At 48.2% G+C, this 23,672-nt stretch overlaps 1 protein-coding gene across 10 annotated transcripts in view; it reads right to left on the reverse strand.

Moving 5' to 3' along the window:
- Positions 1-23,672, reverse strand: part of PKNOX2 (PBX/knotted 1 homeobox 2) — a 500,974-nt gene that overhangs the window by 255,029 nt on the left and 222,273 nt on the right. For all 10 annotated transcript variants that reach the window (XM_088481784.1, XM_088481789.1, XM_088481785.1 and 7 more), the window contains one exon: positions 15,578-15,639. The gene's annotated coding sequence lies outside the window, so the exon portion shown is untranslated. The remainder of the gene's footprint in view (positions 1-15,577; positions 15,640-23,672) is intronic.

The raw sequence follows: 23,672 nt of genomic DNA on the forward strand, positions 1-23,672 counted from the left end.
AAACAGCCTAGCGGGAACGCTACCCCACTGTACTGAGACTCCAGTGTCCCTAGTGGATGAAGGAGAAATACTGAAAGTCTCCTTAATAATTTGCATGCCCGCAGAACGTAAGGCTCTTTCTTGCTCTCTCCAGCACAATTTGTGTACCCTGGAAAATGTTGTAAATTCAAGCTTTAATAATAATAAGAAGAAACAGTTTGAGAGTAAAATAAACCCAGAATATATTAAATCAGGGAAATACTTGTAAGAGTAAAGTGGAGGAGATATTGGGGTAAGAGCGCAGCTCTGGTTATGGGAATCATACACATCTGGAATGTATTATTATGGCGGGTGTGTTTCATATCACAAACAGGTACTTGGTTGTGCTGGTAGCAGCCGGCTCTGGGTGGGCGAGGGATTAGGCAAAGCTTTGACATGACGGAGGGCTGTGGGCCACGGTGCTGACATGTCTCTAACACCGCTCTAAACCTCAGGGGTAAGATCAGAAAAAAAGAAAAAGGCCCAAAATATGAAACGATTTATTACGCAGCTGATCCCTAAATCAAGCCGTTAACAGCCCTATCAAAAATAGTAAACGGCTAAAGGAATGAAATCCTTTCCACAGCTGCAGGGGAGGCTTTCCACAAAACACTCGCTTGCTGCTTAAGAAGAAAATTGCTTTGGAAAGATCAGCGAGATGTCGGGTCTGTAGGGGCCGCAGCGCCCCGGGGGGAGATGTTCCCCATTTCAGTGACTTCACTAATATTTACAACACAAATGTACCTAAATGTGCTAATCCAATGCTAAGCATTTGTTATAACACTATTCCAATCTCAGAGATTACAGAAGATTATAAAATAGACGTCACCAGCAATTGCATCCACTAAAGTATCATTACTAATATCCCAGTGATTGGTCCCAATGAGCTCTATAGGGCTGGCTATATGCCCATCTCCTGGGCTCAGGTTATTACCACTGGATCAAGATCATCAAAATGTACAGATGTGCCCTAGCTAGCCGCAATACGCCATGTTATGCGAGACGCCTGGCGCGAGTAAGCTGCCATGTCCAATGCAACTCTGCTTGCGCCGAGCTTCTTTTTTTTGCCCGAAATTGCATCTTCGTCGCAGCCCAATGCAACCACGAGACAGCGCTAATACAAATGATATGTGACACGTGTATATCTGTGGCCTGGAAAAAAAAAAAGCCGCAGTCTCTGCATCGTAGCACTTACACAGATTCCCACTCAATCGCACACAGATATACACATAACAAATGTACAGTCGCCTGGTCCATCCTAGTTGCATCGTGTTGCAACAGACACATTTTTGGGTGAGAGAGAGACTTGGCGCAAGCAGAGTCGCACCGGACCTGGGGTGCAGAGAGGGAACATTTGGCGCGACTGTAGCAATAGTGTACGAGGACACATCTGTATGCATAGCATTAACGTAAAATACTTAGGCCTAACAGCTGAAGATCATAAAACACAGCAACACTAGATTTTATTATTTATTACCAGTTATTTATATAGCGCACACATATTCCGCAGCGCTTTACAGAGAATATCTTACCATTCACATCTATCCCTGCCTCAGTGGAGTTTACAATCTATATTCCCTACCACATGCTGGCAAACATACACACTAGGGGTTAATTTTGTGTGGAGCCAATTAACCTACCAGTATATTTTTGAAGTGTGGGAGGAAACCGGAGCATCCGGAGGAAACCCACGCAAGCACAGGGAGAATATACAAACTCCACAAAGTTAGGGCTGTAGTGGGAATAGAACCCATGACCTCAGTGCTGTGAGGCAGTAATGCTACCATTACACCATCTGTGCTGCCCCAGATGTTACACTAGATATTATTAATAATAATAGAGACTTCCCAGAACAAGAAGTGTGGAAGGTGTGAGACCATAGAGATGGAAAGAGGGCTTCCGCTTATGCATTAAACATATATGTCCCATACATTACTTGCTCATAACTGTATGAAATGATCTTTGGTGATATAAATCTGTAATTGGGTTATATCTGCCATGTATTTAGTGGGCACTATACTTCCCAACTGCTCTGGTACAGCCAGGATAGTCCTGACCCAGGGGCAGATTGGGCTGCCGGGACACCGGGCCGGTTCCTGCTGGGCCAGTCCCTTTGGTGGACAGCGTCTGCCCAGCCTGCCCTTCAATGGTTCACCCCTCCCCGGTCCTCCGCTCCCCCGTCCCGCTGCCGCGATCGGAGATCGGGCAGATGTAGAGCTTCTGCGTATGTGCAGAACCATAGAGAAAGTTAAAAAAAATGGCCGCGGCCCACCTCCAGCTTGGCCACAGTGACCAGACAGTTACAGGCACCGACTGCAGCACAGTGCCTGCCAGCCAGCCGAGCAGTGACCAGCCCGAACAGAGGAGGGATGCGGCCTGCCAGATATCGTCAAAATACGAAAGGTAATGATATATATATATATATATATATATAAACTTTTCATCTTTAAATATGCACACATATATATGTATATATATATCATATTTATTATATATAATATACATATTAATATATACAGTACTGTATTGCAGTGTTTTACACACACACACGCAAATATATATATTATATATATATATATATATAAAACATCTTTTGTGAAGACAGTATGCTGCCCTTTTACTAGGACCCGCCCCCAACAGACTCCACCCCCATCATCGCTGCTTCCTTTAATTTCCCGGTCTGGTTTTCAGACCCAATCCGCCCCTGTCCTGACCTGAGGGAAGAGTCTGCCGGGAATGCTGGGAGGAACATTTCACTCATACTGCGGTGGGAGTAAAGCAAAAAACAAGTAACTGTGCACATAGACAAACCATGGTACAGTGCAAGGGGGGCAAATACATGTATTACTTTGCATGCAGGTGTAATACTGGCAGCTAATGCATGTAGCCCATAAATGCTGGACAGGTTTTTTTTTTGCACTGCAATTTAGATTCCAGTTTGGAACATACTTGCCTACACTCTCGGAAGTCGCGGGTGGCACGCAATTTTTTTTTTTGGGTAGTCCCCCGCACCCCTGGAGGTGTAGGCAGATCTCCCGCATCCTGCCTACTTCCTAGTGAAGCGGGCAGGATAGGGAGATTTACGGGGGAATTTGCTGGTCCGTGAGGAGGGGTGGGGCTGATTTGCATCATTTAGCCACACATCCCCTCGCAGACCCGCGAATCGCAGACTTTGACCGGGACAGGGGCGGGGTCTAACTACAGCAAGCCGGGCTCCCCCACGAACCTGACTATAAAGATATTATAGTGTAGAAAACGCTGTCATGTGTCAGTTTTCCAATCAGCTGCTAGAGGGAGGTAGTCAGCCTCCTATAGAGCAATAGAAACAAGTGATAGGCAGCGCTGATATTGAAAATGTATACAATTTAATATACATAAAAATTACACTAAATGCAATAAATGCAATATAAAAACCATAGAGATTGAATCATATGAAACATCAAAAGGTCACATGTGACACGGAGAGATAAAAACACACTTGAAAAAGCTGCTTGTGTGCAGTGAAACGCGTTGGTGCTTTCCCCTGGCTAACGCCACTTAATATTTGGACATCAACATTTACCAAATTGGATTTGGGACTTTGGCCCTCATTCAGAGCCGTACGCACGCTCTGAATGAGGGCCGGGCTTCATTTTCATGGAGCGTCCTCCTGGACGCTCGTATAGCTGTGGGTCACCACCCACAGGCTATACGAGCGTGCTTTGTGATGGCCGCGATGGTCGAGACCATCGCGACCATCGAAATTGCGAGCCGGAGCCTGCGGTTGAGGTTTTCAACCGCAAGCTCCGGAGTGATTTTGGCTCTATCAGAGCCAAAATCACTCCCACTGACATCACTAGTGATGTCAGTGGGCCGGCTTCTGACGGGAGGCGTTCCCGTGGGAACGCCCCCGGCACGCCCACCAAAGGGGGCGTGCTGTCAATCAACATTGACAGCACGCCCCCTTTGATCGGACACAACGAGCGAAGGACTTTCCTTCGCTCGTCGCGTCTGGCGCATGCGCACGACGGAGCTCCCTCCGTCGTGCGCATGCTCAGTGCATAACATCAACCCACTTGCGAGCGGACAGCCGCTCGCGAGTGGGTCTGAATCAGGCCCTTTATTTATTGTTTCCAGCACTGACTGTTAAGAGGCAACATCCCTTGTGTTGGATTTTCGCTGGCTGTGATGCCATCGCTAATTTCTGGATCCGCAATCATCTTGGTCTAAGCTGGGAAAACTATTGCTATACCATTGGATTTCTTTCACAAACTTCATCCTACCCTCTCCTTGAATGACGTTTCATTGGTGTCCATTCCAATACTATTGCAGCAGCATTTAGTGCCTACAGGGTTCATCTGTTTGCATGAGATTAAATATCATGTGTTTTTATCTCTCCGTGTCACATGTCACCTTTTGATTTTTCCTATGATTCCATCTCTATGGTTTTTATATTGCATTTATTGCATTTAGTGTAATTTTTATGTATATTAAATTGTGTACATTTTCAATATCAACGCTGCCTATCACTTGTTTCTATTCCCCCACGAACCGGCCAGAAGAAGCAGCTCTCCAGGCTGCTCCCAGAAAGCACTAATACAAAGTCGCTAAGTATGGTTCGGACATGTCCACCCTAAAGCTAAACCTCTCTGCACAGTCTACCACTGCCCCATCTCATACTTACTGACTTTCCCATCATCCGCTCCGGGAGTAGCCCCTAGAGGAGACATTGCTATCAGCTTCGGAGGGCGAGGTCAGACTGTAGGCATCATTAGGCCCCGCCTATTTTACAGGAAAAGACCACGATTTGCGGGTCTGTGATGAGGGGGTGGGGCTAAATGACGAGATTTGCTTCACTTAGCTCTGCTCGCTCCCTACAGACCTGCAAATTCCCCATAAAATCTCCCCATCCTGCCCACGTCACTAGGAAATGGACAGGATGCAGGAGATCTGCCTTCTCTTTCGGGGGAGCGGTGGGCTACCTGAAAAATTGGAAGCATCGTGCAACTTCCGGGAGAGTTGGCAAGTCTGCCCCCCCTTCAGGGCAACACTGCTTTACCAAGATGCACAGTTACGGCTCTTATACATCTGCAATCAACTGGGGCAATTTGGCGTTTTGCAGCTGATTACCCACCCCAAAAAAACGGCAATGTATGGGGTTCACCGATTGCCGATTTCAATCAAAAAATAATCGGAGTCCCTAATTCAGGTTGTCCAATATGTTGAATTTCAGCGATCAATCGGGGCTGTAAATTGCTAGTGTATGGAGGCGATTTGCTGAGCGTTACTAGTAAAATGATGGCAGACCAGGATCATGCCCACTGTGCGCCCCTGCCACTGGTGTGTGCCATAGTCCAGGGCTTTTTATAGGGGAGGGGGCAACCTAGCAATCTGGAAGCCTTAGGCAATTTTTGGAAGTACAGTACACCTACAATAATGAAAGAAGTTACATACAGATGCGCCCAAGTTCATTGTGGCTGATCGCGCCACAAACGTGTGCACGCATCACTGTATGCTATGGAGCATCCATTCAGTCCTATGGCGACGCGAATGCTCTACGGAAAAAGGATGCAGCTGGGCGTATCTGTACATGCACAATGTGCGACAGAAACTTTTAGCTGGTCTGGCACCGCAGCCCGATCATTTCTTTATATACAGAATATGACCTCGGGTCTCTGGAAGACGGAGTGTGATGATTACGTAGGTTGTTCTAGGGCGGATTATACACTGCGTATAATTATAGATTCATTTGGTATCACTGTCATGTTTCAGATGCCATCTATAATAATTTAGGTGACAAACGGATCGCCATTACCAATTAACAGACAACGGATCAGCACAGAGATTAGTGTAAGATCCAACCTGCACTTGTCAAACAAAAGCTGCCAAGTGATCGTTTGCTATAAGCAAAAGCACAAACATGACAGCACCCAGCGTGGCACTGCCAGTGACACATAGTAACAGTCCTCAGAGTCTATGTATCCTGCATAGTCAGCTACCATGGGGTGTATGTACTATGGTAAATATTGGGGAGAAAGTCTTATTTCCACTCTTCCTCCAATAGTTCCCTCCTCTGGGGCGCTTTGTGCGGCTATTTGCCTGGAGGATCCTCGTCACCTCTATGCCATAAATATTACACACTAATCTACTATAACCAAATGTGGCATGTGGCACTGCTCTGCCCCACAAACATGCACAGAGAGCCCGGTTGTGGTAGGGTGTAAAAGAAGCATCCGCAGAATGGCTTTCTCTTCCCCATATGCCCCCATGGTAGTGCTCCATATGCCCTGACCACAGTAGTGCCCCATACGGCTCTGACCACAGTAGTGCTCCATATGCCCTGACCACAGTAGTGCCCCATACGGCTCTGACCACAGTAGTGCCCCATATGCCCTGACCACAGTAGTGCCCCATACGGCTCTGACCACAGTAGTGCCCCATATGCCCTGACCACAGTAGTGCCCCATATGGCCCCGACCACAGTAGTGCCCCATACGGCCCCCGACCACAGTAGTGCCCCATATGCCCAGCCAGTCATTAGTGCCTTATATGCCATAGCCCCGACAGCGTGGTTGGTAATCCACAGTGACAAGTATAATAAGCATCAGGAATCCCAAAGCCAACATGAGACACACACGAGTTTTGCGGATTATCTTCAGACATATTAGCTAATTTGCTGCTGCGAGTCATTGCAAACGGGAAGAGTGACAGATGCTGCTGTGCCCCAGCCCCTGCAGCTGATCAGACCGTCACGGTCTGTCTACAAATGGTGGGCTGAGGGCGGCAATCTGCTTCTGCCGCAACGTATATAGCTGCTAAACTCGTCCCACCTGCGATGATGGAAACGAAGCACAGGAACAAAGGTTCTATCCTGCACTGGTTAAAGGAATATACACCGTGTGGAACTTCAGGATATGACCCTGATGTTGTATATATGATATACAGCTTAGCCCGCTGCAGAACCATTATGGTGGAGGTGGTCCAGTCCAGGGAATGTGTCCAGGAGTCTTACTTAGTCAGCTCCGTGGTGCGCCTGCATTGCACCCGTCCAACGGGCCTTGAGCTGTCCCTGCTTGATGACATCATCTCCAAGCGTCAACTGTTACGGCTACCACTGAAACCATGGATGGCAGCCGTCCTTGTCAGTAAATATTACCAGCTGTAACATGGCGACCATGCCATATGCATCTTTATAATGGGTGCAAGGTGTGCTGTGCACACAGGCCCCTGGGACTAGGGGGGCCCACACCGCACACCATGTACCCATAGTTAATAATACTTACCTCTCCACAGATTGCGATGTACTGCTACGCAGCGCCGAACCGGCGCTGCAGAGCAGCAAAAGATCACTGGGAAAATGGCGGCGGACATTTTCCCAGTGACCTGTGCAGAAAAAGGATGTCCTCTGGAAAATAGGCGCGGGCGCCATTTTCCCGAAGACCCGCGCATGCGTAGTAGATTCTGGCATGAAGCCAGAATCTACCATGATCAGTGCGCTGACAGAGATGAGGGGGCCCGTGTGCAGCCTCCGTTTGGGCCCCCTCCTCTCTTAAAATGCCCCTGGTCCGTCCCATCTGAAAGGACCCATCTATTTACATAGTTCACTAAAATTAGTACAAAACCGGTGTGTGTGAAATAGCCCTTAGACAGGAGACCCAGGTCCAGTGTGAAGGGTGATGACCCGGAAAAAAGGGACCATCACCCAGGTGTGAAAGGGGTTTAGTACTGAAACCCTGGCTTCAACCCGTGTTCAGCGTCCGGAGTTCCGAGCCAGGTTAAAGCCAGGATTTATAACACAGACTGGTGCTGCCGGAGAATACAAAAGCTTAAGCCATACAATGAAACCAGGACCTATACCAAACTGTGATAATACACCCCACAAGAGCAACTATTATACAAAATCAACCGCCTTGGCGGCATATACTGTATGTAGATAGGAGTAGAGACTTCTGATAATAGTCGATTAGTGGACATGAAGTCAATTTGGTCATAGTGAACAAACTCCAAAATATATATCCTTATATAAATGAATCCGCAGTATTTTGTCGTCAGTGGACAGCAAGGACATAAGGCTATAGGAGTCCGAATAAGCCAGATTCTTACTGGGCTTTGGTAGAACCCCTTTTAGGGCCTCTGACATACAGTAGAGGAAGACCAAGAGCCAACAGCAAAAAGTTCATTATACATCTCAAGCAACTTAGGGAACATAAAAAACACACACACTGATATGGGTCTTCTAAAGCTCAATAGGAACACAGGGCCTGATTCAGAGCCACTCGTAAGCGGGCGCTCGTTCGCTCCGAGCGATGTTTGCCCAACTGCGCATGCGTACGGATCGTTATACGCATGCGCGAACCAGTCAGTGCGGCCGAAATTCATGTGCTCGCAAAATAGCGAATGCCTGATAATTTGAGTGAGAAAGAGGCGTATGTGGGTGGTAACAGGGGAAGGTGCTTGAAAACGGGGAGTGGAGACCCGATCGCAGGCGTGCTTAAAGGTCATAACGGGCGTTTTATGGGTGTGCATAATTAATACAGCAGCGTCATTGACCACGTCACTGGGTTTTTTTTAAGCCAGAACTGCTCGCAAAATTGTGGTAGCAAACACCAACCACAAGAATAGCGAGCAGCTCATACCCTGCTCGATGTACGTTAGATTAATCTAATAAATAGCGGACATGACGTAGGATGCGAGCGGCCAGGGGGCGTAGTTTCCCAAAAAACAACCGCAAGTTCTGTTCGCTCGTTCAGACCTAGAGGCGTGAACAGACAGCAAACAGCGAATGGTTCATTTGAATAGCCACCCCCTTTTTCTGAACAAGCGAGCGCAAATAGCGTCCGGCTCTGAATCAGGCCCACAGTCTACACCAGGAGACTTACCACTAAGAAAATATTTTATAGCATCCGCAATCTCTTCTAGGGAGGTGGGGGAGTCCAAAAAGATACGACTGGCAGGTGACAAAGATGGCAGGGGTATATTGGGCCTGGGAAACATAAACATCAACAAAATGATGATAAAGCACCCTAGCTATAGATTGAGTAGTGGTATGAATAACAGCATCTGCATCGATCAGTCTGTACACAGTAGGGAGGACAATGCATAGATTTGTGGAGCAAGAAGGCGGCACGTGAGGATGAGCACACGGTCATACCAGTTGCACCTAGTCTAGCAGAGCAGCACAAATATGACATTTCAATTTCTAGCGTGAGATTGCTGTAATACAACAGAGGATGGGCCTCATCTTATGCCTTTAATAGGTCATATTTTGTGCCTTCCAGAGAAGAGGACACTACAGGAAATGTGATAAAAAATCTTTAAAAACATAAGAGTGCTACAAGTAGTAAAGGCAGAGCCTATAGCACCTCACCCTCATGTTCCATCATACCACAATGGAGAATAGGCAGCACAGTATTTTAGGATAAAAAGTTATATTTCACTCTTGAAAGGACACTCACACTGGGCGCCTCTTCAGATGTTTCCACTTCTCTGCGCACTTCTAGCTGGTGAGAGCACAGAGCAGAGATTAAGCGTGCATAATGGCAGTGGTACAAAGGCCCTGATTCAGAGCCGGACGCTCTGGCAGAGTGCTCGCTCTGAATCAGGGCCGTCCTTCTTAATTTTAGAGAGGCCTCTTGGTCGCTCGTATAGCTGTGGGTGACCACCCACAGCTATAGCGAGCGGCCAGGATGATGGTCGCGATGGTCAAGACCATCGTGACCATCGGGCTTGCGATGAGACCCTTGTGGTAGGGTCTCGTTGCTGCAAGCCCTGTAGTGCTTTTGGCAATATCAGAGCTGAAAGCACTCCCACTGACATGTCAGGGGGGCCATCCTCAGACGGTAGGCGTTCCCATGGGAACGCCTCCATCTGGGCAGGCACGCCCACCAAAGGGGTGTGTTGTCACTCAACATCGACAGCACGCCCCCTTTAGTGCGAGACCCGGAGCGACGGTTTGCCTGTCGCTATCCGGGTCTCGCGAATGCGCACGACGGACCCGCCTCCGTCGTGCGCAGGCGCACTGGGCCGACATCGACCCGCTTGCGAGTGCTCAGCGCTCACGAGCGGGTCTGAATTAGGCCCAAAGTGTGAGGGCACAGAGCAGAGATTAAGCGTGCCTAATGGCAGTGGTACGGTACAAAGTGTGAGCGCGCTTTGTGAATGGTCAGTAATGTACACTGCGTCCCGGAGCCTATACGGTGTCATTATACCGGGGAGAAGCAGTTCTGATTGAAAGTAAACAATCTCCTGGAATGAGGACGGCTCCTGGTTTGGTGGATTGACTGACAGTGGAAGATGGTAACAAAGTTTTCCTCAATCAGGGCTCAGCCTGACTAATTACACTGTAATGGTATTTATATGCTGCTGAGATACATTACCTGCAGCACATCAATATTAATGCTCTATCCTGCATGCAAATAGTCTGGCTCATCTCCCACTCATGGAGCTTACAGGCTTACAGTCCCCCCTTCAGGGCACGGTCATACCTATCCACTGTCAGTGCTGTACAAGCGTTAATAGACACATGAAGGTTGCATTGGAGATACTGTAATACAAATCAGTGGTAATGGTACAATGGTTTTCTATCATGTTGAATTTGCATATAACGTTGTAGAACTTAGAAAACTCTAAGCTGTGCTGTGGCAAGCAATAAAAGAGCATCTGATGGGAGCAGTAGTGATAATTTACCTAGTATAATACTCACTACTATAGACAGTACAATAGATAGTATTGATAAGAGCACATGAAAAGCGTATGGAAAACAAGTTAAAAGCGTATGACAAAAATGTATGCCATCCTTCCCAATTTACCATGTGTGAATGAGCCTTCAAGGGACAATAGGACACACGAAAAGGAATAAAATACACCCACAGTACATCCATTCCTCAACAACGTGATTCACAAGTAGTAACAATGAAACAATGTTGTTGTAAAAGAAGAGTACCGGGGCTCTCAGAGCGGGGCCCACTCACTCCATGATATACAACAAATTCCTTCAGCAATACAAATTTACATCCATTATCTATTAATAAATGCAAAATATATTCTATTCCAGAGTAACAATCTATCACTGGAAGCAGCATGACGCAATCACCTGACAGGGTCTACGATATGGGGGGTAACACTCTAATGTCTCGGATAATTAGATCCCACAGACAGGGGACAGGGGTTGCCAAACCAAGTTATCAATATGGGATAATGCTTTATACTGTATGTTTACCAAGCATTGCCTATTAATCTGCACTGCCGAGAAAACCGTACCAAGTCCACATACAGAACATGCTGACACACTGCTGTGAATGGCCAAATAGTCTCTGTAACACGCTGCGGAATGTGTGCGCTATATAAATAACTGGTAATAAATAAATATATAAATGTTGTACGTGCAGACATTGTGGTGTCTCTATAAATGACTACGATAAAACATACCAAACCCGTGTAGCAGGTCAGTATATCCTGCGATGACTTTACCCTCCGGCTTAGGATAGTAACCCTCCGGCTAACTGACACGCGACGACCCCACTACAGCATGTATGGGTGGACCCTCTTTCCACATGATAATATACACTATGGTCTCTGCATGAAATCACTATGCATTAATATAAAGATGATTGTACTGTGATCCTGCTGAATACATAGCGTTTAGTTGTTCCACACACACATACTGTACACAGCAGCACCACGGCAGGCCAGCACTAGCTGCACACACACATACTGTACACAGCAGCACCACGTCAGGCCAGCACTAGCTGCACACACACATACTGTACACAGCAGCACCACGGCAGGCCAGCACTAGCTGCACACACACATACTGTACACAGCAGCACCACGGCAGGCCAGCACTAGCTGCACACACACATACTGTACACAGCAGCACCACGGCAGGCCAGCACTTGCTGCACACACATATTGCACACAGCAGCACCACGGCAGGCCAGCACTAGCTGCACACACACATATTGTGCACAGCAGCACCACGGCAGGCCAGCACTAGCTGCACACACACATACTGTACACAGCAGCACCACGGCAGGCCAGCACTAGCTGCACACACACATACTGTACACAGCAGCACCACGGCAGGCCAGCACTAGCTGCACACACACATACTGTACACAGCAGCACCACGGCAGGCCAGCACTAGCTGCACACACACATACTGTACACAGCAGCACCACGGCAGGCCAGCACTTGCTGCACACACACATACTGTACACAGCAGCACCACGGCAGGCCAGCACTAGCTGCACACACACATACTGTACACAGCAGCACCACGGCAGGCCAGCACTAGCTGCACACACACATACTGTACACAGCAGCACCACGGCAGGCCAGCACTAGCTGCACACACACATACTGTACACAGCAGCACCACGGCAGGCCAGCACTTGCTGCACACACATATTGCACACAGCAGCACCACGGCAGGCCAGCACTAGCTGCACACACACATATTGTACACAGCAGCACCACGGCAGGCCAGGACTAGCTGCACACACACATACTGTACACAGCAGCACCACGGCAGGCCAGCACTAGCTGCACACACACATACTGTACACAGCAGCACCACGGCAGGCCAGCACTAGCTGCACACACACATACTGTACACAGCAGCACCACGGCAGGCCAGCACTAGCTGCACACACACATACTGTACACAGCAGCACCACGGCAGGCCAGCACTAGCTGCACACACACATACTGCACACAGCAGCACCACGGCAGGCCAGCACTAGCTGCACACACACATACTGTACACAGCAGCACCACGGCAGGCCAGCACTAGCTGCACACACACATACTGTACACAGCAGCACCACGGCAGGCCAGCACTAGCTGCACACACACATACTGTACACAGCAGCACCACGGCAGGCCAGCACTAGCTGCACACACACATACTGTACACAGCAGCACCACGGCAGGCCAGCACTTGCTGCACACACACATACTGTACACAGCAGCACCACGGCAGGCCAGCACTAGCTGCACACACACATACTGTACACAGCAGCACCACGGCAGGCCAGCACTAGCTGCACACACACATACTGTACACAGCAGCACCACGGCAGGCCAGCACTTGCTGCACACACACATACTGTACACAGCAGCACCACGGCAGGCCAGCACTAGCAGCACACACACATATTGTACACAGCAGCACCACGGCAGGCCAGCACTAGCTGCACACACACATACTGTACACAGCAGCACCACGGCAGGCCAGCACTTGCTGCACACACACATACTGTACACAGCAGCACCACGGCAGGCCAGCACTTGCTGCACACACACATACTGTACACAGCAGCACCACGGCAGGCCAGCACTAGCTGCACACACACATACTGTACACAGCAGCACCACGGCAGGCCAGCACTAGCTTCACACACACATACTGTACACAGCAGCACCACGGCAGGCCAGCACTAGATGCACACACATACTGTACACAGCAGCACCACGGCAGGCCAGCACTAGCTGCACACACACATACTGTACACAGCAGCACCACGGCAGGCCAGCACTTGCTGCACACAGGGATGCGCACACAGCAAAGGAGGGATCTCCATCTGCAGAGCCAAAAATGCTGATATACCATTTGGCATTCTGGGCCTGATTCAGACACGCTCGCAAGCGCTATGTGCTCGCAAGCGGGTCGAAGGTGGCCCAGTGCGCGTGCGCAAGACCCGGATGGCGACGGGCAAACAGTCGCTCCGGGTCTCGTACCAAAGGGGGCATGCTGTCGATGTTGAGTGACAGCACGCCCCCTTTGGTGGGCGGGCCAGGGGCGTGGCTGCCCAGACGGAGGCGTTCCCATGGGAACGCCTGCCGTCTGGGGCCGGCCCCACTGACATCATATGTGATGTCAGAGGGAGTGCTCTCGGCTCTGTTTGAGCCGAAAGCACTCTTGGGCTTGCGGCAACGAGACCCTACCACATAGCTGTGGGTGGTCACCCATAGCTATGCGAGCGGCCAGGAGGCCGTTCTGCAAATCCAGAGGGCCGGCCCTGATTCAGAGCGAGCGCTCTGTCAGAGCGTCCGGATCTGAATCAGGCCCTCTGTACTGTGTGGAATAGGTCAGACACCAAAAGGATCTGATTTCTGCATTTAGGGACTGCGGAGAGGGGGGGGTCTTGTCCTATGCTGGTAATGGGATGCATTTTGGGACTTATTGTTGCACTTAGAAGAAAAGTGAAGTTGGACTTTTCATGTGGCGCATTTCCTAAGTTTCTGCCTCCCCACATACCGAGGTGCACCTGTAGATTGCAGTGTTGTCTCCGCAGAACTAATGCACGACAGGAGGACCAACTACCATCTATAGCAGTGATTCCCAACCTCGGGCCTCAAGGGACACTAGCAGTCCTGGTTTTAGTGATATCCATGATTGTGCACAGATGGTTAAAGCAATATAACTGAGGAACTAATTAAGGCCCTCATTCAGAGCCACTCGCTAGCGGCAGTACGCTCGTTCCGAGCGAAGTTCGCACATCTGCGCATGCGTACGGTTTTTAGTACGCATGCGCGAACCAGTCAGTGCGGCCGAAAATCATTTGTACGCAATATATATATAATAATATGTACTCGATTAATCTAATAAATAGCGGACATGGTGCGAGCGGCCAGGGGGCATTTTTATCAAATAAACGAGCGTATGTTTTGCTCGCTCGTTCAGACTTAGAGGTGTGAACAGACTGCAATGTGCGAACGGATCATTTGCATAGCCACCCCTTGTTTTTGAACGAACGCAAATAGCGAACGGCTCTGAATGAGGACCTAAGTCACTTGTGCTCAAGTATGGCTATCCCTAAAACCTGGACTGTTAAGGTGGCCACATACATGGCGATCTGCACACGATCAGCCGATGTGTACGATTTCCCTTGAAACTCTCTTACTCCCCAATAGGGCAACCAACACTCGGCTGCTTATGTGGGCGTAAAGGTCGCTAATATAGCAATGTTTATTATACATGTCCATGTCCTGCTTTGTATTATATTGTAAGTCGCTGGTTACTTATTTGTTTATGTACTTTGTAAGGAGCTGCAGAACACTTGTGGCGCCATATAAATAAATGATAATAATAATAACTCTCCCCGGCAGCTCTGCACACGATCTGCACACAATTTGGTGTCCAATCTTCATACGATCTCTCCTGCTACAGACTGTCACAGTGCATCGCTTCCTAGATTGTCAGATCTGCCCTACTGCACGGCAGATCTGACGATGCGATGTGCGTCCAGCTGGGACGCGCATCGCATCGTGAGTGGGGACTCACGATTTACTCAGGATTTGGCCATATCTTACACGAGCTGTCGTTCCAATATGTCGGAATCGGCCAGATCAGGTAAAATATCGCTGTGTGTGTGGCCAGCATTAGTGTGCCTTGAGAACCATGGTTGGGAACCCCTGATCTATAGTACAACTCCGAGCTACACATCCAATTTATTGACATTCCAATAGCGTTTTGCGACTGAATACTTTCCCCAGCAAGTTCTGGCGCTGACAGGCAATGGGTTCGTCTCCAGGTACAAAACAAAGACTAATAAAAAATAAATAAAAAAAGGATTACCTATCTGTAGCGCAATGTGCACTCCCCGCTTGATCAAAGCATCACAAATGTTCTCTTCACACCTGAGGGAGAAAAAAAGTTATATAAAATTTTATGAACAGGTAAATAAACTGATAGAATCAAACATTGATATACATGTATCAATACAAAAATGCACTGCAAGATACTAATGCTACATACATCTATAATCAGATAGTGGAACTAGAGGTCAGCAGTCTTTCATTGTAACATATAAAGGATAATTCTGTAAGTTTCTTGATGATCATTAAATGTCAGGGCACAGAAGGAGAAGGAAGCAATGAGAGAGGAAGGTACATGGTCAGCCGATATAGGAATGGCGAGTGTGGGCGCCACGGCACCGGGCAGGACAGAGTGGCAGATACAGGGCACTGGATACACATTATGCAGGTAAGAGGTAGTAAGAGGCAAATGACAGATAGATGAAGATTCAGCCACATGAGGGACAATATAGAAGTAGTAAAGATAATTTAGCAAATGAAGCAAATCATTCTCCCAGCTGAATTATTGTAGTGAGAACACAACCTATAAGTGGCAGAATGACCTGTCTGAGATACAGGGTTTAGGAGCCGAGCTTGTGATAACATTATGAGCAGCAGGAAAATTCCCTGGTCCTGGTATGCTGGCAATGACATTAGCGAATAGCACAGAGCATAAAACCGGTCATTATTCATAGCACAGAAGTGATCATATTACCACTTGACATTAACAATAAGAAAGACGGGTACATCTAATATTACACTTCACACTGATAGGCAGAGCGTGTGCGCTCTCATTACACAGCTGTCACTGGCTGCAAATAATAGGAAAACAACCATTTGATAGAAGTCTGTGCACTAGACAGACTGAATGTGATTTCATGTAGAGGACACATCTATCATTATGTCAGTAATGGGTGAAATCCATGTAATTCCTTCCATTTGTTTGTGTGCGCCATATGCAAGTGTTATTGTGCACTCAGCACAACAACCACAAACCGAGACTCACAAATAACCATCTACATTCACAGGAAAACTGTACAGTACAATAATATACATTATAATACAATCCCATGCCACATCACTAAGTACTGTACAGTGCAATAATATACATTATAATACAATCCCATGCCATATCACTAAGTACTGTACAGTGCAATAATATACATTATAATACAATCCCATGCCACATCACTAAGTACTGTACAGTGCAATAATATACATTATAATACAATCCCATGCCACATCACTAAGTACTGTACAGTGCAGTACAATAATATACATTATAATACAATCCAATACCACATCACTAAGTACTGTACAACAGAGGCTGGCAACCTTTTGCTAACAGTGTGACGGCTGAACTATAGTTGTGACAGTTCTATACACACACATACATACACACACATACATATACACACAAACACACACATATACACCAACACATACATATACACATACATATATACACAAACACACATATATACACACATATACATATACACAAACACATACATATATACATATACACATACATAAACACATACATACATATATACAAACATATATAAATATACACAAACATATATACATATACACATACATATATACAAACACATAAATATACACAAACATATATACATACATATACACAAATACATACATATATACAAACACATACATACAAACACACACATACATATACACATATAAATACATAAACACACACAAACACAAACATACATATACACAAACAAGAACACACACACACACACACACACATACATACATACATACATACATGGGTAATTTTAAATTAAATTTACTCTATTTTAAGCATTGTGTTCTAAATGACAGAATGGGGTAGATGTATGATAGCTGCACTTAACGTGCTGCTATCATACATCTACCCCATTCTGTCATTTAGAACACAATGCTTCCCACTTTGCCTCTTTACCGAGGCGAAGCAGGAAGCACTACCGATGAGATGTAAGAACATCTCATCGGCCGGAGAGGGGGAGCGTTAACTCCCCCCTCCAGCGTTACCCACTAGACACAGCAGCGCATCAGCCTAGTGCTGATGCGCTGTGTCTCTGTCCCGGCCGGCTCCACTGAGCATGCGCGGGATCTCGCAAGTATTGAGAGATCCCCGCGTGGAGCCCTGGAGCCGACAGCCGCCGCAGCAGGGACAGCGCTGTACCTGCTGTGGGTATAGGCTAGCTCCAGGCTGTAGCTGTCGATAACCACAGCTACAGCCGGCCGAACGGTCATGCGGTATGACCGTTCGTACATGGCCCTGCCGCTCGGCGCTGCTATCTTGTACATAGCAGCGCCGATAATGACAGGGGCGTATAGACCCCCGATAATATATCGGGGAGAAGCGGTATCAGCGCACATAACGTGCGCTGATACCGCTTCTGGGAGTCGTACATCTACCCCAATATCTCCTAATCGGGAAAACCCTACATCCCAAAAATTGGGGACAGAAGAACCTGCACCTGTATACTGTTCGGGTTATTACACATCAACTTAAACAATATGTAATTACGTCTTTACAGTAGGTTTCACAATGTTTATTTGCACTTTCTATACCAAATGGACATTGCAGGTGACTACAACTATTTACTATATATTTTCATGGGCTGGGTATGGGATGCTGGCGCTCAGCATTCCGGCGGTCAGAATCCCGAAGCCGGCATACCAACAGGGTTAGGATCACCTGTCGGTAAGTAACTTAACCATTTACCAACCCCTAACCCTTTCTCCCCGTAGCCTAAATCTAACTCCCCCCCCCCTGCAGCTAGCCCCAAACCCTCCCCTCCATCCCCCCCGCAGCCAGCCCCAAACCCTCCCCCCCATCCCCCTCCCTCCGAAGCCTAACCCTCCCCCTAACACCAATACTTACCGCCGGAATTCTGACTGGTGTCGGGATTCCGGCACTGGCAACTCGACTGTAACTTGTTTTTATCTCATATAGTTTACTAAATGTCCCCATCAGTGTGAATTGTTTGACAAATGTGAAGCAGGCAGCTGCGGGCTCTGGAGTCGGTAGGGACCTGGCCTTGCATGCATTGACAAGACAGTGATTTGGAAAAATGAATGTGTATCACAGCAACCTATCAGATTCTCACTGTCATGTGTCTGCTAATAGAAAACATCTGATTGGTTGCTATGGGCTGGCTGGAGAAGTTTTCCTGTGCTTGTACTGTGCAGTTGACCCATCAGAAGAGTAGGAAACCCTCTGCAATGTTGGCTTCACGGCTTCACACTGTTCCTGTGTACAGATGTACTACGTGCACTGTTTCTGTATTGTGTACCAAGCACCTAGAGATGAACACAAAGCTTTCGTATTGATGCCATCTGGATCCCTGTAACAGACTGCAATGGGATATACTGTTTTTAGTAAATGTTTCAGAAATTCACCTGTGACTGACTCCCACTGTTTGCATGTAAGACTGTCTATCATCTCTGTGTCCAATTTCTTTCTTCAAAAGATGCTTCTTCACCTGATCAGTACCTGGACAGTAGTTACATCCCTCTATAGAGTGCTACTGAGCTGCGGGTGTACATATCACCTGATCAGTACCTGGACAGTAGTTACATCCCTCTATAGGGCGCTCCTGAGCTGCAGGTGTACACATCACCTGATCAGTACCTGGACAGTAGTTACATCCGTCTATAGGGCACTCCTGAGCTGCGGGTGTACACATCACCTGATCAGTACCTGGACAGTAGTTACAACCGTCTATAGGGCACTCCAGAGCTGCGGGTGTACACATCACCTGATCAGTACCTGGACAGTAGTTACATCAGTCTATAGGGCGCTCCTGAGCTGCGGGTGTACACATCACCTGATCAGTACCTGGACAGTAGGTACATCCGTCTATAGGGCACTCCTGAGCTGTGGGTGTACACATCACCTGATCAGTACCTGGACAGTAGTTACATCCCTCTATAGGGCGCTACTGAGCTGCAGGTGTACACATCACCTGATCAGTACCTGGACAGTAGTTACATCCCTCTATAGGGCACTCCTGAGCTGCGGGTGTACACATCACCTGATCAGTATCTGGACAGTAGTTACATCCCTCTATAGGGCACTCCTGAGCTGCGGGTGTACACATCACCTGATCAGTACCTGGACAGTAGGTACATCCCTCTATAGGGCACTCCTGAGCTGCGGGTGTACACATCACCTGATCAGTACCTGGACAGTAGTTACATCCCTCTATAGGGCACTCCTGAGCTGCGGGTGTACACATCACCTGATCAGTACCTGGACAGTAGGTACATCCGTCTATAGGGCACTCCTGAGCTGCAGGTGTACACATCACCTGATCAGTACCTGGACAGTAGGTACATCCATCTATAGGGCATTCCTGAGCTGCAGGTGTACACATCACCTGATCAGTACCTGGACAGTAGTTACATCCGTCTATAGGGCACTCCTGAGCTGCGGGTGTACACATCACCTGATCAGTACCTGGACAGTAGTTACATCCGTCTATAGGGCACTCCAGAGCTGCGGGTGTACACATCACCTGATCAGTACCTGGACAGTAGTTACATCAGTCTATAGGGCGCTCCTGAGCTGCGGGTGTACACATCACCTGATCAGTACCTGGACAGTAGGTACATCCGTCTATAGGGCACTCCTGAGCTGTGGGTGTACACATCACCTGATCAATAACCGGACAGTAGTTACATCCGTCTATAGAGCACTCCTGAGCTGCGGGTGTACACATCACCTGATCAGTACCTGGACAGTAGTTACATCCCTCTATAGGGCACTCCTGAGCTGCGGGTGTACACATCACCTGATCAGTACCTGGACAGTAGTTACATCCGTCTATAGGGCCCTCCAGAGCTGCGGGTGTACACATCACCTGATCAGTACGTGGACAGTAGTTACATCCGTCTATAGGGCACTCCAAAGCTGCGGGTGTACACATCACCTGATCAGTACGTGGACAGTAGTTAGATCCATCTACAGAGTACTCCTGAGCTGTGTGTGTACACATTACCTGATCAGTACCTGGACAGTAGTTACATCCGTCTATAGGGCGCTCCTGAGCTGCGGGTGTACACATCACCTGATCAGTACCTGGAAAGTAGTTAGATCCATCTACAGAGCACTCCTGAGCTGTGGGTGTACACATCACCTGATCAGTACCTGGACAGTAGTTACATCTGTCTATAGGGCGCTCCTGAGCTGCGGGTGTACACATCACCGGATCAGTACCTGGACAGTAGTTACATCTGTCTATAGAGCACTCCTGAGCTGCAGGTGTACACATCACCTGATCAGTACCTGGACAGTAGTTACATACGTCTATAGGGCGCTACTGAGCTGCAGGTGTACACATCACCTGATCAGTACCTGGACAGTAGTTACATCCGTCTATAGGGCACTCCAGAGCTGCGGGTGTACACATCACCTGATCAGTACGTGGACAGTAGTTACATCCGTCTATAGGGCACTCCAGAGCTGTGTGTGTACACATCACCTGATCAGTACCTGGAGAGTAGTTAGATCCATCTACAGAGCACTACTGAGCTGCGGGTGTACACATCACCTGATCAGAACCTGGACAGTAGTTAGATCCATCTTCAGAGCACTCCAGAGCTGCGGGGGTACACGTCACCTGATCAGTACCAGGACAGTAGTTACATCCGTCTATAGGGCACTCCAGAGCTGCGGGTGTACATATCACCTGATCAGTACGTGGACAGTAGTTACATCCGTCTATAGGGCACTCCAGAGCTGCAGGTGTACACATCACCTGATCAGTACCTGGACAGTAGTTACATTCGTCTATAGGGCACTCCAGAGCTGCGGGTGTACACATCACTTGATCGGTACCTGGACAGTAGTAACATCTGTCTATAGGGCGCTACTGAGCTGCGGGTGTACACATCACCTGATCAGTACCTGGACAGTAGTTACATCCCTCTATAGGGCACTCCTGAGCTGCGGGTGTACACATCACCTGATCAGTACCTGCACAGTAGTTACATCCGTCTATAGGGCACTCCAGAGCTGCGGGTGTACACATCACCTGATCAGTACCTGGACAGTAGTAACATCTGTCTATAGGGCGCTACTGAGCTGCGGGTGTACACATCACCTGATCAGTACCTGGACAGTAGTTAGATCCATCTTCAGAGCACTACTGAGCTGCGGGTGTACACATCACCTGATCAGTACCTGGACAGTAGTTAGATCCATCTTCAGAGCACTCCTGAGCTGCGGGTGTACACAACACCTGATCAGTACCTGGACAGTAGTTAGATCCATCTTCAGAGCACTACAGAGCTGCGGGTGTACACATCACCTGATCAGTGCCTGGACAGTAGTTACATCCGTCTATAGAGCACTCCAGAGCTGCGGGTGTACACATCACCTGATCAGTACCTGGACAGTAGTTACATCCGTCTATAGGGCACTCCTGAGCTGCGGGTGTACACATCACCTGATCAGTAACTGGACAGTAGTTACATCCGTCTATAGGGCGCTCCTGAGCTGCGGGTGTACACATCACCTGATCAGTACCTGGACAGTAGTTAGATCCATCTACAGAGGAAGCCTGAGCTGCGGGTGTACACATCATCTGATCAGTATCTGGACAGTAGTTACATCCCTCTATAGGGCACTCCTGAGCTGCGGGTGTACACATCACCTGATCAGTACCTGGACAGTAGGTACATCCGTCTATAGGGCACTCCTGAGCTGCAGGTGTACACATCACCTGATCAGTACCTGGACAGTAGTTACATCCCTCTATAGGGCACTCCTGAGCTGCGGGTGTACACATCACCTGATCAGTACCTGGACAGTAGGTACATCCGTCTATAGGGCACTCCTGAGCTGTGGGTGTACACATCACCTGATCAATAACCGGACAGTAGTTACATCCGTCTATAGAGCACTCCTGAGCTGCGGGTGTACACATCACCTGATCAGTACCTGGACAGTAGTTACATCCCTCTATAGGGCACTCCTGAGCTGCGGGTGTACACATCACCTGATCAGTACCTGGACAGTAGTTACATCCGTCTATAGGGCACTCCAGAGCTGCGGGTGTACACATCACCTGATCAGTACGTGGACAGTAGTTACATCCCTCTATAGGGCACTCCAGAGCTGCGGGTGTACACATCACCTGATCAGTACGTGGACAGTAGTTAGATCCATCTACAGAGTACTCATGAGCTGTGTGTGTACACATTACCTGATCAGTACCTGGACAGTAGTTACATCCGTCTATAGGGCGCTCCTGAGCTGCGGGTGTACACATCACCTGATCAGTACCTGGAAAGTAGTTAGATCCATCTACAGAGCACTCCTGAGCTGTGGGTGTACACATCACCTGATCAGTACCTGGACAGTAGTTACATCTGTCTATAGGGCGCTCCTGAGCTGCGGGTGTACACATCACCGGATCAGTACCTGGACAGTAGTTACATCTGTCTATAGAGCACTCCTGAGCTGCAGGTGTACACATCACCTGATCAGTACCTGGACAGTAGTTACATACGTCTATAGGGCGCTACTGAGCTGCAGGTGTACACATCACCTGATCAGTACCTGGACAGTAGTTACATCCGTCTATAGGGCACTCCAGAGCTGCGGGTGTACACATCACCTGATCAGTACGTGGACAGTAGTTAGATCCATCTACAGAGTACTCCTGAGCTGTGTGTGTACACATTACCTGATCAGTACCTGGAGAGTAGTTAGATCCATCTACAGAGCACTCCTGAGCTGCGGGTGTACACATCACCTGATCAGAACCTGGACAGTAGTTAGATCCATCTTCAGAGCACTCCAGAGCTGCGGGTGTACACATCACCTGATCAGTACGTGGACAGTAGTTACATCCGTCTATAGGGCACTCCAGAGCTGCGGGTGTACACATCACCTGATCAGTACGTGGACAGTAGTTAGATCCATCTACAGAGTACTCCTGAGCTGTGTGTGTACACATTACCTGATCAGTACCTGGAAAGTAGTTACATCCCTCTATAGGGCACTCCTGAGCTGCGGGTGTACACATCACCTGATCAGTACGTGGACAGTAGTTACATCCGTCTATAGG

The sequence above is a fragment of the Taudactylus pleione genome, unplaced genomic scaffold (assembly GCF_031769625.1).
Source record: "Taudactylus pleione unplaced genomic scaffold, aTauple2 ptg000278l, whole genome shotgun sequence".
Taxonomy (NCBI): domain Eukaryota; kingdom Metazoa; phylum Chordata; class Amphibia; order Anura; family Myobatrachidae; genus Taudactylus; species Taudactylus pleione.